Genomic DNA, 16119 nt, shown 5'->3' with positions numbered 1-16119 from the left:
CTGACGATGACGAGGAATCTGTTACTGGGCCACATGGACTATTGTTCGACGTAAAGTAGGTGTTGTTAATTCTATCTACCCAAAACAAATGAAATTTATAAAACTCTAACTACAATTAGAACTAACACGTAGCAATAGTGGAAGTAAGAGGTTGATCCCAAGAGAATCGCAATTAATTGGCCTAAAAATAGATTACTTAATGAGAGAAATAAGAGAAAGATTGTGAGATAAGATTCAATGGAAATGAAATCTTGGGGATTTTATATAACTAGGCAATTTTATCATTGACTTAATAAGAAATCATACAATTAGATTATTCAATAGTTCATTAAGAATAAGTTCCTAATGCCCTAATTAGCTAATTTCACAATTAACCCTAATCTATGTCTTAATTGCTTCCTAAAGACATTTCACAATTAATACCTAAATTGCATTAAACTCATGGCTTTTCTTAACTATTTCAATCTTGAAATCAAAAGACTGAAAATTCAAGATAGATTACATGAATTTTCTGAATTAATAGATTCTTTAAAGAAAAGAGGAAAAGAAGTCCACATTTTGTATCAAGACTACTAATTCTTGAAACTATAATTACAATTTTGTTATAGAACCATGTAATTTTTGCATACAAAAATTGATTAATCTTGAGTCGTCAATTCAATCTTAATCAATTTTATTCTAAATCTCAGCAAGAACATTCAAAAGAAAGTAATTACATGAAAGAAAATTCAAGAAAAGTCTCAAGAAAATGCCTAATTACATAGTTCCCCAAGAAAAAGATTTATCTACTCATGGAGGATTACATTCTTTAAGCAATCTATTGATAGTTGCATATGATACAAATCTGAGTACAAATCGACTTAATCTCACATAAAATTGCAAGAATCGATCTTGGAAATCGAAGTCTCTCTCTAAAAAAATGGGTTTCTCTTCTTTGAAGTTTTCTCTCTAGAGAATGATGGATTTCTAAGAAAATGATATCTCTCTATTCTGATTGATGTTTTGCTAAAGAATTGAACTCATTTATGCCAGCAACAAAGTGTTGTGAGGCATGCGGATGAATCGCGTCAAAATCTGGAAAGAAGAATGAACGCATCGAGTTTTTAGTTTCATACTCGATCCTTGATGCTTGACGATCAATACTCGATGCTCGACTCTAGATGTCCTTTACTTGATAGCTTTAACTCGATGGAAAATGAATAAGAAGAAACTCGATGATTCGATAGTTGATGACTCGATGGAAAATGGTTGAATACTTGATAATCTTTACTTAATGGTATTTGACAGTATTTTGCTAAATACTCGATGGTCGATGATCCAACAGCCTTACTCGATGCTCTCCTGAGTGTTTACTCAATTCTCTTCAATTTGTTGATTTTCTTGGTCATTTTTTTTAATTTTTTGGCACAATTTTCTTGTAATGACTCCAGAATGCTTCGGGGATTGTTTTACCAACAATTAAAGCAAATAATCATCACAATTTTGGGGGAATTAACATAGAAAATATACATCATTTAAAAACCTAACAACTATCTAGATTTACGTAATAAGTCAACTTTCAGAACCCAAAACTTGGGTTCTGGTACCAATTGTAACGACTCGACTCCCTAGGACTCAAGCTAGGCTGTTACTATAGATATGCCGTTACTATAGCTTAGTAAAAACCCATAAAAATAACATAAATTAAATAATTTCATTAGAAGTAACTAATTGAAATCTAAGTTACAGGTTACGCATAAAAAAAAAAAAACATAAAACCAATTTAGAAAACTTCCTTAAAAGTAAAAAATGCAAATACCAAAACTGTGAGTTCTAAAGGTCAAATAAGGAAATTAAACATAGAGAAATCTTGAAAACATGAGCGGAAGCATATGATTGGTCCCAGTAGCTCGATCACGGATTCCTTTTGACCTTCGCCGGTGCTTCCTTACCTTTACTTGAAAAATAAACATGAAAAAGGATGAGTATAAAATACTCAGTAAGTAATCCCACTACCGGGGTCAGGCTAAACATCTAAGTCCTCTAGATGCCATCTTCTAGTATAAAGTGGGTTAAGGAAAGGATTAAATTAGAGTTATACCATTTTCCTTTTATTATTATTATTATTATTAGTTTTTTTAAAAATAAAAGGGCCCCCTCATCTTCTTCACGCGTCTCTCGCTCGAACGCCTCCCTCAAGCCGTCTCGCCGCTGCCTCCCTCACTGCCCAAACCCATCTTGCTGCCGTCTCCCTCACTGTCAGTCACGACCTCTCTCGCCGCCGCCTCCTTCACTGCCCAAACCCATCTTGCCGCCGTTTCCCTTACTGTCGGTCACAACCTCTCTTACCGCCGCCTCCTTCACTGCCCAAACCCATCTTGCCGCCGTTTCCCTCACTGTCGGTCACAACCTCTCTTACCGCCGCCTCCCTCACTACCGAAACCCGATGTCGCACTGCTTGCCCAGCCAGAGAGTCGTCGTCGGAGTCGCACCGCCTTCCCAGCCGGAGAGCCGTCTGAGTTGCCGCCGCTTCTAACCAAGAACGCCGCTGCCGCTCCAGCCTCTGACCACCGCGCATCACTGCCGATCAAACCTCCTGACCGCCACATGCTGCACCGTCTTCCAGTAGCTTGACTCTTAGATTTTGGTAAGATCTATTTTGTGGTTGGGTTTCTTGAAAGATTTTGGATGCCCACCAAGTTGGATTAAAGATTAAATTAGTCGTATTATCTTGATTTTAGATTTGAGCTTAGGAAATTACAGCAGCAACTGTCCAGCAGATTCAAGATCATTTGACAAGAGTTTTGGTAAGAATTATGGTCCTTATTGTTGGTTTGTGGGCACGCTTTGATTACTGAATTAAGTTGACTTATCCCTTGTATCTTTAAGGTTCCAAGCTGTCCTCCATTGGGAGTTAAAATCTGTTGGAAGGAGATTTTGGAGTGGTTGTTAATCAAGTTCCTTGGGTAAGCTTTTGGGGTGTTGTGTTTTTGAATCTGAGGTGTCGCAATTATTATTGGACTGAAATTTTATGGTTGTATTCGTATGGTAGGGTCGTTTCTTCAAATCGCGGTCATCGTTTGATTGTCGGAGTTTATCTTTAGAATTTTGATTAAGGTAAGTAATCTTACCATTGGAACTGGCCACGAGCCAGGATTTTATTTGTATGCTCACGTGATAAGTGTAAGTTATAGTAAATATTAGCATGTTGACTGATAGTATGACCTGAATCAAGTATGTTCTAGCACGGGTCCTGTTTTGTTTAAAGATACACCTAGGTACTCGATCGTTAGTATGTCATGGTATGTATTTTCATATGTTGATATCTGATCTGCTGGTGTTGAGGCATACTTGCATGCTGTGGAATTATGATGTAAGGTATACATGAATGTAGTATGATATGTTGTTAATAATCATGTGTATGTGATGGAGCCATAGTATCAAGGATTTTCATGAATGTTCTAGAATTGTACAATGTTGATTCTTAGAACGTTGAGACTGTGTGAATATCCTCATTGATTAGTTAGATGTCACCAGTTTGTGTTTCCTTCGAGATTCACCAGTTTTGTGTTTCCTTCGGGATTCACCAGTTTGTGTTTCCTTCGGGATTCACCAATTTTGTGTTTCCTTCGGGATTCACCAATTTGTGTTTCCTTCGGGACTCACCAGTTTTGTGTTTCCTTCGGGATTCACCAGTTTGTGATTCCTTCAGGATTCACCAGTTTTGTGATTCCTTCGGGATTCACCAGTTTTGTGTTTCGTTCGGGATTCACCAGTTTGTGTTCCCTTCGGGGTTCACCAGTTTTGTGGGCATACTTAACTACAATAGGATAGGACTCAGTCTCTCGTTTGTTTCATTTGTTTATATGCCATAGGTGGGTATCTAGAGGACATAGATGCCTAGCTCGACCCAGTGGTGGGGTTACTTACTGAGTATTTCATGCTCATTCTTTTTTATGTTGAGTTTCAGGTAAGGGTAGAGATGCACCGGCGATGGCGCAGCGAAATTCGTGATCATGCCACTGAAACTAGTTTTTTTACGCTTCTGCATCATGACATTTAAAGTCCTTATTTTTCCCTTAATGTTTAGTTTTATTGTTTTAAACTTATTATTAAGGATTATTTCTTTTATATACTTTTAATAGTCTTTACGAATTATGGGTACCCTATTATTGTTTTAACAATTGCATTTAATAAATGTCTTTTGAACTTCTCTTATTTAATTAACATTTATTTCAACATAACTGAGCGTCGTTTTAAATTCTATGCATGCATTTATTTTACTAACAACCTAACCTAAGTCCTAGGGGGTCGGGTCGTTACAGGTGTCCTTGTGCAAAAGGGTTTGTACAAGATTGGACCACGAAATGAGTCACTCTTACTTTATAATGCTGTTTACTGTTTAAGACTGACTATTTCAAAGCGATGTCCTAGGTAACTTGATCTTAATCCTGAGCTAACTATGAACTTCTGTTTATTCGGGATTCCCTTTAGATTTGCATAGGTAAGGGTTGGCTCAACAACGTCGGCTCAATAAGACTCCCATTTCAGGGGTAAGACTAGATAGATAGCTGAGAACATAGGGTGCAAGAGGGAATTCACTCCTACCCGCTTTAACGATAGTAGAGAGGTTATTCGTGCTGATTCAGGATCTTGAACAAAGGATTCCACCCTCTCATTGGCATGAGAGGAACTCGGTTTTGTTGATTGGATCACAAAACAATTGTTCATTAGGGGATCGGTGGGGACTTAAGGAACAAGAGGTAATTTCGGGGGTAAAATAGAGATTTTGCCCAACCGTTATTGCGAACAATCTGTGAAGGGTTGACTTATTAATCGGTTATACCAAGTGGACATAATATATCTACAGTGAGGGAAGTTCAATTATGGGCTTTAGTGGAGTGACCCATTAGTTACGAATGAGGGTTAGATTGATTTAATGAGTTTAGCCAATTAATCTCGGACTATTGGAGCCCATGATCTGTAGTTCCACGAGGTCCCCCTACTAGCTCGAAAATAGATTAGCTCTAGAGTAGCGTGATAAGTTAATTTGAAATGTTTAAATTAGAATCAAACGAAATTGAAGAATATATATTTAAATATGATTTAAATATATGAAGATGAATTTGTGTAAAAATTAATTTAATATTGGATATTAAATTAATTAGAATTATTTAAATTGTTTAAATAATTATTTATTAATTTTATTAGAAAATTAATTTATGGAATTAATAAATTTTTATTTTAGAAATAAAATATGATTTTAAAAATCAATTTGGATTTTGGAAATAGAAATTACACAAAATGAAAAGTCAGATTTTCCATCTTCATCTTCAACTTGCTCACAATGAAACCCACCATCTTCAACCTTCATTTACTCCAAGCATGAGCTGCATCCCATACAGCAAATCTCTTTGCATGATAGTCTGCAATATATTGAAGAGATTGAAGTAAAGATGAAGTGAGACAACCGAATGAATTTTTCTGAAAATTCTTGAGAAGAAGGTGTTCTTCATTTGGGTTGTTGCAGTGAGCTTTCTCCAAATTCCCTTTGATTCCAACTTATCTTGAGTCCCACAACTCAATCTAGAGCACCAAGAGAATAGTAAGGAAGATCTTGTGGTGGTCTACACAAAGATTTAAATGATTTTGCAGCTAGAAATCAAGATTTCAAAGGTTTTTCAAAGGTATGCTCTTGAAACCCATTAAATTCTGTTTAAGCATGTTTTCTTTTCTACCAAAATTAGTGAATTAGAGTACTTATTGTTCCTGTTCGCTTCCGCTGCGTGCTAGTCTCTCCAACAACCACAACCTCTAGGGAATCCCGAAGGAAACACAAACCTCTAGTGAATCCCAAAGGAAACACAAACCTCTGGTGAAGTCCTAATGGAGCTTACCACCTTTGGTGAATTCTGTAGGAAACACAACCTCTAGTGAATCCAGAATGAAACACAACCTTTAGTGAATCCCGAAGGAAACACAAACCTTTGATGAAGTCCCAAAGGAAGTCATCACCTCTAGTGGGCATCTAATTATCAATAAGGGTAACTATTACTATTGTAAATATGACATGCATCATGAACATAGTCCCACAATATGCAAATTCATTTCATCATGCTCACAGCTCATCCAACCAATCATACAAATAACTATAATATAGTCCATGCTAACATTCACAACATTTTGCATACATAATTAGAACTACTTATTTAACCTTATGTGATCAATACAATCAACCTCAGAATCCTCAAACGAAAACTGAAATTTCATCGCTGGACACATAGGTAGTTCCATAAGTAAGATTACTTACTGGTGATAAAAATTTGTAAGCATATATGATGCATGTCTTAGGTTATGCGTATATTCTCATGCGTCGGTGGTCATGCGTTAGAATGGAATGTATGCATTAATCTCGTATGCAATGACCATGCGTTCCTATCACAAGTTTTCTTGCTCTCTCGCCAAGTATAACGAGATCACAAGTTTCTTGGGCGGTCTGAGGTCGAACTTAGAGACTTGCAACTTATGTGTTTATGAAGCGATGCATTTGAGGCGATGAATAAAAGTAAAAAGAAGAAGTTAATGGATTACACACTACTCCTACTTCTAACTAATCAGATTGAGCAATGGAAGACTTGCGATGAGAATTGGTAGATATGCAACAATTGTTAACGCATAGTAATGTTCATTATCTTAAGTCACTCGAGTAATCCCAACTCGCCACACTAACGCATCGCACACCTCTCGGTGGCCAGCCGCATGCCTATATCTTTATAGTGCATGGTTGCGTCGAGCATAAGACCGTGCCTATCTCTAGGAACAATGCATACTTTGCTTTAGTGCATTTCATCCCTTACCTTCTTAGGCAGTTAGATGCGGCTAAATAGCTCGTAGATAAGCATTGCAACAGCCCATAGACAAGCGTTGCTACAGCCTCACACCAATCAAAGAGGATTAACTCACTATACTCGCACAACGCACAACTCTCAGTGGGTTGCTACATGCGTCCTATCTCTAGGCTACGTGATTGAGTATGTGATTGCCTTTGATAATTAAACGATGAAGGTAAACAATGATAAAGATAAAGAAGATGAAGAAGATGGCGTTGAAGGAATTAATATATGAATTTATTACAAAATTTCTTAATATCTTAAGCTAAAATGTAATACAACACATAGATCAGAGAAGAAATGAAAGACTCTATGTCAAGGCTGCTGATGGTGCCATGGATGGATGGTGGAGACGTTTCTCTCGAGCTCTATCTTCGGCGAAAGCTCCAGTCGTCACTCGGAATGGTTTATGGGGATCAAGAATCCTCACAGAAAATCTCGCTCATGCCCTCATCTGTGATCGCAAACATCTGCCTTAAGGTAGAAGCTCGGATGTCTTGAAATGAAGGTCCAAAGGGCTATTTATAGAGTTTAAACACCGATAGCAATCATGATTGCGTTTTGTCTTACTACTGCCTTTGTCGCAGTATGGGCAATGTCACATCATCTTATCTTGTTGATACTCCCAAAGTATACGTTCGAGCTTATTTCAACTGAAGTATCAACATAGTCCACCCATCTTGCGATCGCCTTTCTATTATGGTTATAACTCCTTAACCGCAATCTTCAAGTGATGAACGCATTCGATCGATAGCCGCAACATCTATGCGATGAAATTATGTGATGGATACCCGCAACATCCCTGTGATGAATGTATGCGATCACCGCATGCGATCATCTATGCGATAGCTCGACTTCACTGAATGCGACTGTCTTTGCGATCGCCTGGCTGTAGCGCATGCATTTGATTTTGCGATTGCCTGTTTCCAGTGCATGCGTTTGATTCCTGCAATAGCTAAAAAAATTAGGTGCTTATCGATGCAAAACTCAATTTTTCACAAATTCTAAGTATTATCACCACATTTTCTACTTGTCGACCCTTATAATTCTAAATAAAAGGCTTATAATAGCTGATATTTCTGCCAGTTATCACTTACCTCAAATTGAGCCCAAAATTAATCCAAGCAAACGAACTCCTTCCTAGCTTTCCACAAACTTTGAATTAGATCCTAATATATTAATAAAGAATCAATCTTAACCTTTAAGCCCGCACTTCAAACATTTAATTGTTCTAAAAGTTAACGACATGACTTACCTCAGTAGTGGTTTGATCTAAACCACCTTAAGATCTCAACTCCAACTTCCAAAATTGATCACTGCAACAACTGGACATCATGTTTATGCCTATAAAACTCCTTCCAAGAACTCAAGTTCAGGCCCCAAAACGTACATGAAAAATAAGCTTAACCTAAAACACCAAAATCGAACCTTTAACACCACTGGATGGTTTAATATCCTAAAATTCCTGAATCCAACATCCAAAATTTATGGGTAAATATTGGGCCAAAATTTAAATGAGTAATCAAGGACATTCAAGAAACCCAAAAACTTACACCAAACTCAAGATCCGGCTAAAACCCAAACAGCCGTGATCGATGGATGAAAAACTGGTGGGCACTGGCCAGATCTGAGAAGCGTTCGTCGACTGCAGTAGCCCCTACACGAGATGGACAGAAACAGTAGGGAAACGAAGCTGGTGTCATGGCTGGTCCCAAAGTTGCAGCTGGAATGAGTTGCGCGCGCTGGGCCTAACGATGGCGACGCCGGTGATAACTTGTATAAATACAAGTTATTCTTGCTCTTAAATTGGAACAACTAAGGTTTTTAATGATAAACTCTCCTAATTTTTAGTAGAAACGCATGGATTTATTCAAACATTAGCAAACTCATGCAAAAGAAGTTTTATTACTAAATATCGCAGCACTAACACACTGTATTGCAAGATTTCAACGCAAGGATTAACATTAACGCATTAGACAAGTGTTGTAGGAAAAGCTCTAACGCATGGGCCATGCGTCGGAGGGAGTTCAACGCAGAGAAGATTCATTGCTCCAGGCTGATTGTGTCACATCACCACTTGAAAGTATGGGCACCTGCAGGCGGCGTCTGAAAAGCTTCCAAGCAGCATGCAGCGTCTGAAAAGGCTTTCGAGAGTCAGGCGGCTAACTAGGACATGGACTTTAATGCTGACCAGGGCATGGAGTTTAATGCTGCCCATTCACCAAGTGGACGTGACCAATGCCTATAAATAGATGAAGTCCCTCCAGAGTAAAACAGTTTGAAAATCATCAAGATCCTTACTCTCTATAAATTGTAGTTATAGTCTTAATTCTGTAGAAGTTGTGCCATGGTGTTGAGACGATCAAAAGGGTTGAGAACGACCACCACCGCCGGTCAGGGAGCAGAGGACGCCACTCTTGAGAAAGACACTCCATCCACTTCCTATACAAGTGATTGTACACAACGAGATTGAGCCAAAGAACTACAAGAGATTGTATTCTTTGGCTTGACTTAGTTTCCTTCTTATTTATTGCTTCCATTCCATTCGATTGAATATTTCTTTTGTAAAGACTCCTTGTTTCTTTATAAAATTCATATATTTGATCCCTTATACTTGTTATTGTTTATTTCTTGTTTATGTTGAATGCATTAATACTTTATGCACAACTTCATTCTAACGCTCAAGCCAACTTGACAACTTCGTAAATGCATCCTTAACTTAGATTGTTCGAAGGAATAACTAAGCCGCATCAAGTAGAACGGCTAGTACAGCTAGAGATAGACTTACTGGTGTTTCCCGCATTCTGTGTTAGACGCATGCATCCTAGAGATAGGTTTTGTATGTTATTCGTATTGAGAAATGTTGAATAAGGTCTAATGCATAAACAAACAAATAAGAAAATCATCCCATCTCATCCACATCACATCTTAGTTGTGTACATACATCTTAGACCGACGCGTCCTTCTACCTCAAATTCCATTTTCGCATGACCCATCATTTACCACTCCACTCTTTTGTATCTTCTTGTACAGACACAACAAGTTAGTGTAAATAATACATCTCTCATATTCATTTTGGAAAACCCCTACAATAGATACAACGCAAGGTCTGCGTTTGGTTAACTGAATCCCTGAGATCGACCCTGGACTTATCAAGAACCTAAATTAGATTTATACTTGGGTCTAGTTTAGGAAAACTTGAACGTCATTATTAGGAGTTGTGTGCGTTTTGTGCATATAACTAACGCCCCAACGTGTTACAATTACTTAAACGCATCAAAGCATAAATGCATCACTTATAATTAGAACTTATTTCTCCAATTTATTTTATACACTACACTCCTAGAGCATCTCACGATAGCAACGAACAAGTTTTTGGCGCCGTTGTCGGGGATTCAGAAACAAGAACTAACCAGAAATTTCGTTTGTATCTGTTGTAGGAACACTTCTGTCGAGGGAGTATTACAAGCTACACCTAAGCTTGTGAACATTTATGAGCAGGGAGAGCACTCCTGAATTCAGATACGACCCCGAGATTGAAAAGACCTTCCGACGTAGGAACCGGTCCAACCGTCGTTGAAGGTTAAGGCAGAAATTTCTCAGAAAACAGAATAAGCGACTAGCAATGAAGGAAGAACAACCAAATCAACAACTAACTCATGCTACATAGAATCTGATCCTGATGGCGAATAGCAGCACGCGTCCCATGAGTGAATACACGTCCCCTGTACTGTATGATTTCTCTCCAGGAATCATATACCCAACGCCAGATGGAACCAGGTTCGAAATGAAATCTGTTATGCTCTAAATGCTCTAGACTGCTGGACAATTTGGGGGTGGTCGTGGTGAAGATCCTCACGCCCATATGAAGAGTTTCCCATGTAATTCATTTATGATTCCTGGAATCACCCCAGAGGCAATCAGGCTGTCCTTGTTTCCCTATTCTTTGCGTGATGACGCAAAACAATGGGTGAGTTCACTGGAGCCTTGTGAAACCACCACCTGGGAGAAGTTGGTGGAAAAATTTATGCAAAAATACTTCCCACCTACCACCAACGCGAGGAGGCATCAAGAGATTATGAACTTTGAACAAGAAGATACTGAGACCTTAAGTGCCACATGGGAGCATTCTAAGGGCTTAGTAAAAAATTGCCCAAACCATGGACTACCACTGACTATCCAAATGGAGACATTTTATGGAGTACTGAATAGAGCATCACAGATGGCAGCAGACACAGCAGCAGCTGGTGGACTTATGGACAAATCCTATACTGAGGCTAAAGAGATACTAGATTGCATTGCTAAACACAATATGGAATGGGTGGATGATACATATGATGGAAGAAATGACAACAGAAGGAAATCTCAGAATGTTAATTCTGTTGATGCCAACGCAATAGCCACACTTTTTGCTCAAGTGGCTACGATGACCATCATTTTGCAGAACATAACGTTGGGAAACGCATCAAATCAGTAGAAGGTGAATCAGGTAGAGGCGTTTGGGCAGCCCACGGTCAGCTGTATGGGCTGCGGAGATCCTCACTCCTATGCTGAATGTCCACAAAACCCTCAGTCAGAATGCTTCATAAAAAACAACCCATTCTTTAATACATATAACCTTGGATGGAGAAACCATCCGAATTTTTCTTGGATAGGAGGAAATCAGCAGGCGCACCACCCAGGGGCGAACCATCAGCAAAGGAAAGGACCGTCGCTTGCATTTCAATAAACGCATCAGCAACATCAACACCCCTTCAATAAAGGAGGACAGGCATCAAGCTCAGGATCTTCACTTGAGAACCTATTGAAGGAGTACATAGCCCAGAACGACGCGTTGCTGAAAAACCAAGCGTCATCGATCAGAAACCTGGAGATCCAGGTAGGGCAGATAGGAAGCGAGTTGAAAAACAGGCAACCTGGAGTTCTACCTAGCAATACCGAAACACCTGGGAACAATAATGGGAAGGAGCAATGTCACGCGGTGACATTGCGAAGTGGAAGAGCTCTTGAAGAAAGAAGAATGAATCCAAGAAACAACAGTCCTTTGAAAGAACGCATTACATGTTCAATGGATCAGGAAGAAAGAACGCCCGAGACTACAAGCCATTCAGAAACCAATACGTCTAGCGCGGGAAAGCCTGAGGTGCCGCTGAATGCACCATTCCCTAGGCATCTGATGAAGAAGAATGATGAACATCAATTCAAGCGCTTTCTTGAGCTCCTAAAGCAGCTGCACATCAACATTCCACTTATAGAGCCTTTGGAGCAGATGCCAACATATATAAAATTTCTGAAGGACATTTTGATGAAGAAGAGAAAATTCAGTGAGAAGGAAGTGATAGCACTAACGCAGGAATGTAACGCGTTAGTAAGCAACAATCTACCAAAGAAGCAGAAGGACCCTGGGAGCTTCACATTTCCTTGTTCAATAGGAGGATTGGATGTGGGTCATGCGTTGTGCAATCTAGGAGCCAGCATTAATCTCTTGCCACTTTCAATTTTTAAGAAATTGGGGATTGGCGAAGCACAACCTACTTCTGTCACCCTTCAGCTCGCTGACAGAACAATTAAGTACCTAGAAGGGATGATTGAAGACGTTTTAGTGAAGGTTGACAATCTCATATTACCAGTAGACTTTATTATCTTGGACTATGAAGCAGATAGGGAGGTGCCAATTATCCTTGGACGCCCCTTCTTAGCTACCGGGAAAGTTTTAATTGACGTGCATAAAGGTGAATTGACTATGCGCGTGGACAATGAAGAGGTGAAGTTTAATGTGCTCAATGCATTAAAGTTCCCAGACAGTGAAGAATGTCAAATAAACAGCATTGAGTTGCCTGAAGAAGAGACTCATGCATGTGATGTCCTCGTGTTGGAGGAGAGCTTGAAGGAATCAGAGCCGCCAAGTCTGAGCGAGCGGCGGAAAAAACCAACGCGTCCATCACTTGAAGAACCAACAGAACTCGAGTTGAAACAGTTACCTGGACACTTAAAATATGCATTCCTTGGAACCAATAACACTTTACCTGTGATCATTTCTGCAAATCTTACAGAGCCTAATGAGAAATCTCTCTTGCAGATGCTGAAAAAGTACAAGCATGCAATAGGCTGGATGCTTACGAATATCCGTGGGATAAGTCTATCTTATGCTTGACAGACTTGCAGGTAAAGAATTTTCTTGATTTCTTGATGGTTATTCTGGTTACAACCAGATTCTGATAGATCCGGAAGATCAGGAGAAGACTACATTTACTTGTCCCTTTGGAACATTTGCATTTAGACGCATGCCCTTTGGGTTGTGTAATGCACCAAGGACATTTCAACGATGTATGATGGCCATCTTCTCTGACTTCCTAGAAAAGACCGTTGAAGTCTTCATGGACGATTTTTCAGTCTTTGGAGACTCATTCCAGTCATGTCTAGATAATTTGGAGGCCGTCCTAGCTCGATACAAGGAGACAAACTTGGTGTTTAATTAGGAGAAATGTCACTTCATGGTAATTGAAGGAATTGTCTTAGGTTACAAAGTATCTAAGGCTGGCTTGGAAGTAGATAAAGCCAAAATAGATGTCATTGCAAAACTTCCACCACTAGCAAATGTTAAAACTTTACGAAGTTTTCTAGGGCATGCTGGCTTCTATAGACGGTTCGTTAGAGGATTCTCTCAGATTGCGCAACCTCTGAGCACATTACTAGAGGCGAACCGGCCTATGACTTTAATGAAGATTGCACTGACGCATTTGAAACTTTAAAGTATGCATTGACGACAGCCCCAGTACTGATAGCACCAGACTGGACGCAGCGCTTTATTCTTATGTTTGACGTGAGTGAAGTAGCAGTAGGAATAATGTTAGGGCAGAAGAAGGGTAACTTGATACATCCCATCTCCTACGCGTCCAAAACATTAAGTGACTCTCAGGAACACTATACCACTACTGAAAAGGAAATGTTGGTTATAGTGTTTGGTATTGAAAAGTTTCGATCTTACTTAGTTGGTGTGTCAGCCACCATATACACCGATCACTCAGCCATAAAATTCCTGTTGAGCAAAAAGGACGCAAAACCAAGGTAGATAAGGTGGGTGCTGCTGCTACAGGAGTTTGATATCGATATCCACGACAGAAAGGGAACCGAAAATCAGGTGGCTGACCACTTGTCCAGGCTAGAGAATCAAGAAATGCAAGCCCAAGAAAGTGAAATCAAGGACGCTGTTTCTGATGAAAGCATGTTTAGAGTTGAAGGCAGAGAACCTTGGTATGCGGACATAGTCAACTATTTAACCACCAAGCAATTCCCTAGGAACTTCAAATCTCAGCAGAAGAAACAGTTAATTCATGACAACAAGTTTTATTTTTGGGATGAATCGTTTCTATATAAACAAGGCCCTGACTCCATATTATGTCGATGCGTTCCGGGGGAGGAAATACAACGCATCTTAGCCGAGTGTCATGACTCTCCCTACGGAGGGAATTTCGGTGGGCAAAGAACCGCAGCGAAGGTCCTTCAAAGCGGATATTTTAGCCCACCCTCTTTAAAGACGCAAGGGAGTTTGTTCGAAAATGTGACCCCTGTCAACGCACCGAGAATATTTCTTCAAGGTACGCAATTCCCTTGAACAATATTCTCGAAGTTGAGTTGTTTGATGTTTGGGGCATAGATTTTATGGGACCTTTTCCCCTATCTTGTGGCCAATAGTACATCTCGCTTGCAATAGTTTATGTATCTAAGTGGGTAGAAGCAGTGGCCTGTGCCAGGAATGATACGTCTACTGTATCTAAGTTTCTTACCAGGAATATCTTTACACACTATGGAACGTCGAAAGCCCTGATAAGCGACGAAGGTATGCACTTTATTAATCGCATCATTTCCAAATTAATTACGAAATATAATGTTAGGCACAAGATTGCCACTACCTACCACCCACAAACAAACGGTCAAACGAAAGTATCAAATCGAGAAATCAAGTCCATCTTGGAGAAAGTCGTCAATGCAATGCGGAAGGATTGGGCACAGAGGCTGGATGAGGCGCTCTGGGCCTACAGGACTGCTTACAAAACTCCTATAGGTATGTCTCCATACTCTTTTGTATTTGGAAAAGCCTGTCATTTACCTGTAGAGTTGGAGCACAAGGCGTTTTGGGCAGTTAAGAAGTTGAACATGAACTTGTAGGCCGCGGGCGTTCAACGCAAACTTCAGCTTAACGAGCTCAAGGAGTGGTGATTGAACTCTACGAAAACAACAAGCTGTACAAGGAAAAGATAAAGCGTTGGCATGATCAACGCATCAGTAAGAAAGAACTTGTTGTCGGTCAAAAAGTTTTATTATTCAATTCACGTTTGCGTTTGTTTCTAGGAAAGCTAAAATCCAGGTGGTCAGGACCTTTTATCATTAAAGCAATCTTCCCATATGGAGCTGTAGAAATAACATGAGAAGATGGCACCAACACATTCAAGGTAAACGGCCAAAGAGTAAAGCCTTACTTTAAAGATGGACTGGAACGCCAGAAGTCATCTCTCGCACTACGCGAAGCCAGTTGAGGCCTGCGTCGAAGTGTTCCTGCGTTTGCAACGCCATATATTCCAGGGACGCTTCGCCCACCCTTGTCTTTTTTTTTTTGCATTTTGTATTTTATGATGCGTTTGAATTTGGATATTTTTAGATTGATTGTCTTTGTTTTAACTTTTACAAAAGTTGGAAACTTGTTTGTTTTTTTTAAAAAAGTTGTGTATGATCGAATTTGGAACAACGAACGCGTTAGATGCAAGTCTAACGCATGGCCCAGTTGAAGGGACGCGTCTCGAGAACACAAAAACACTCGAGTATTTAGATAACCTAGACGACACTTTAACTTCACATTTGTTACAGACGTCAGGCGCCGTCTGACGCCAACCATTACCATCTCTCTTCCTATAAAAAGGCCCAACGATTCAAGTTCTTCTTCTTCATCTTCTTCATTTCGCTCTCGAACCATCTGAAACAAAAAGAAAAAAAAAGGAAAACCGAACCCTCCGTCTCCCTCGCTTGCATTGCTTGAGATTCTCTAACCACCATGTCGTCTGCTTCAGATAGCCAAAATTAGAGCGTTAGCTTTGGGAACGACTCTCCGATAAGCTCTTACTCCTCTGCCTCTGTGTCGATTTCACCCCCCTCAAGCCCTAGGAAAACCACCAAAGCCCTCGCCCAAACCAAACCCACACACGGTGGAGCTGCCTCTTCCCAACGGCTGTCCGCTTCGAAACCTTCCTCAGCC

General features: G+C 39.8%; 1 non-coding gene and 1 pseudogene across 1 annotated transcript; one reads left to right on the top strand and one right to left on the bottom strand.

Moving 5' to 3' along the window:
- Window positions 1-10933: 10933 nt before the first annotated feature.
- Window positions 10934-11036, bottom strand: LOC120080621 (small nucleolar RNA R71). The gene has a single exon (XR_005482575.1). It is a non-coding gene; the product is annotated as a small nucleolar RNA R71 (small nucleolar RNA).
- Window positions 11037-11937: 901 nt separating this feature from the next.
- LOC150029959 (uncharacterized) lies at window positions 11938-15298 on the top strand (annotated as a pseudogene).
- The last annotated feature ends 821 nt before the right edge of the window (window positions 15299-16119 follow it).

Source organism: Benincasa hispida, unplaced genomic scaffold (assembly GCF_027475165.1).
Source record: "Benincasa hispida cultivar pf3 unplaced genomic scaffold, pf3_genome.v1.1 HicScf759, whole genome shotgun sequence".
NCBI classification, from domain to species: domain Eukaryota; kingdom Viridiplantae; phylum Streptophyta; class Magnoliopsida; order Cucurbitales; family Cucurbitaceae; genus Benincasa; species Benincasa hispida.
This window is presented reverse-complemented; position numbering and strand designations above follow the sequence as displayed.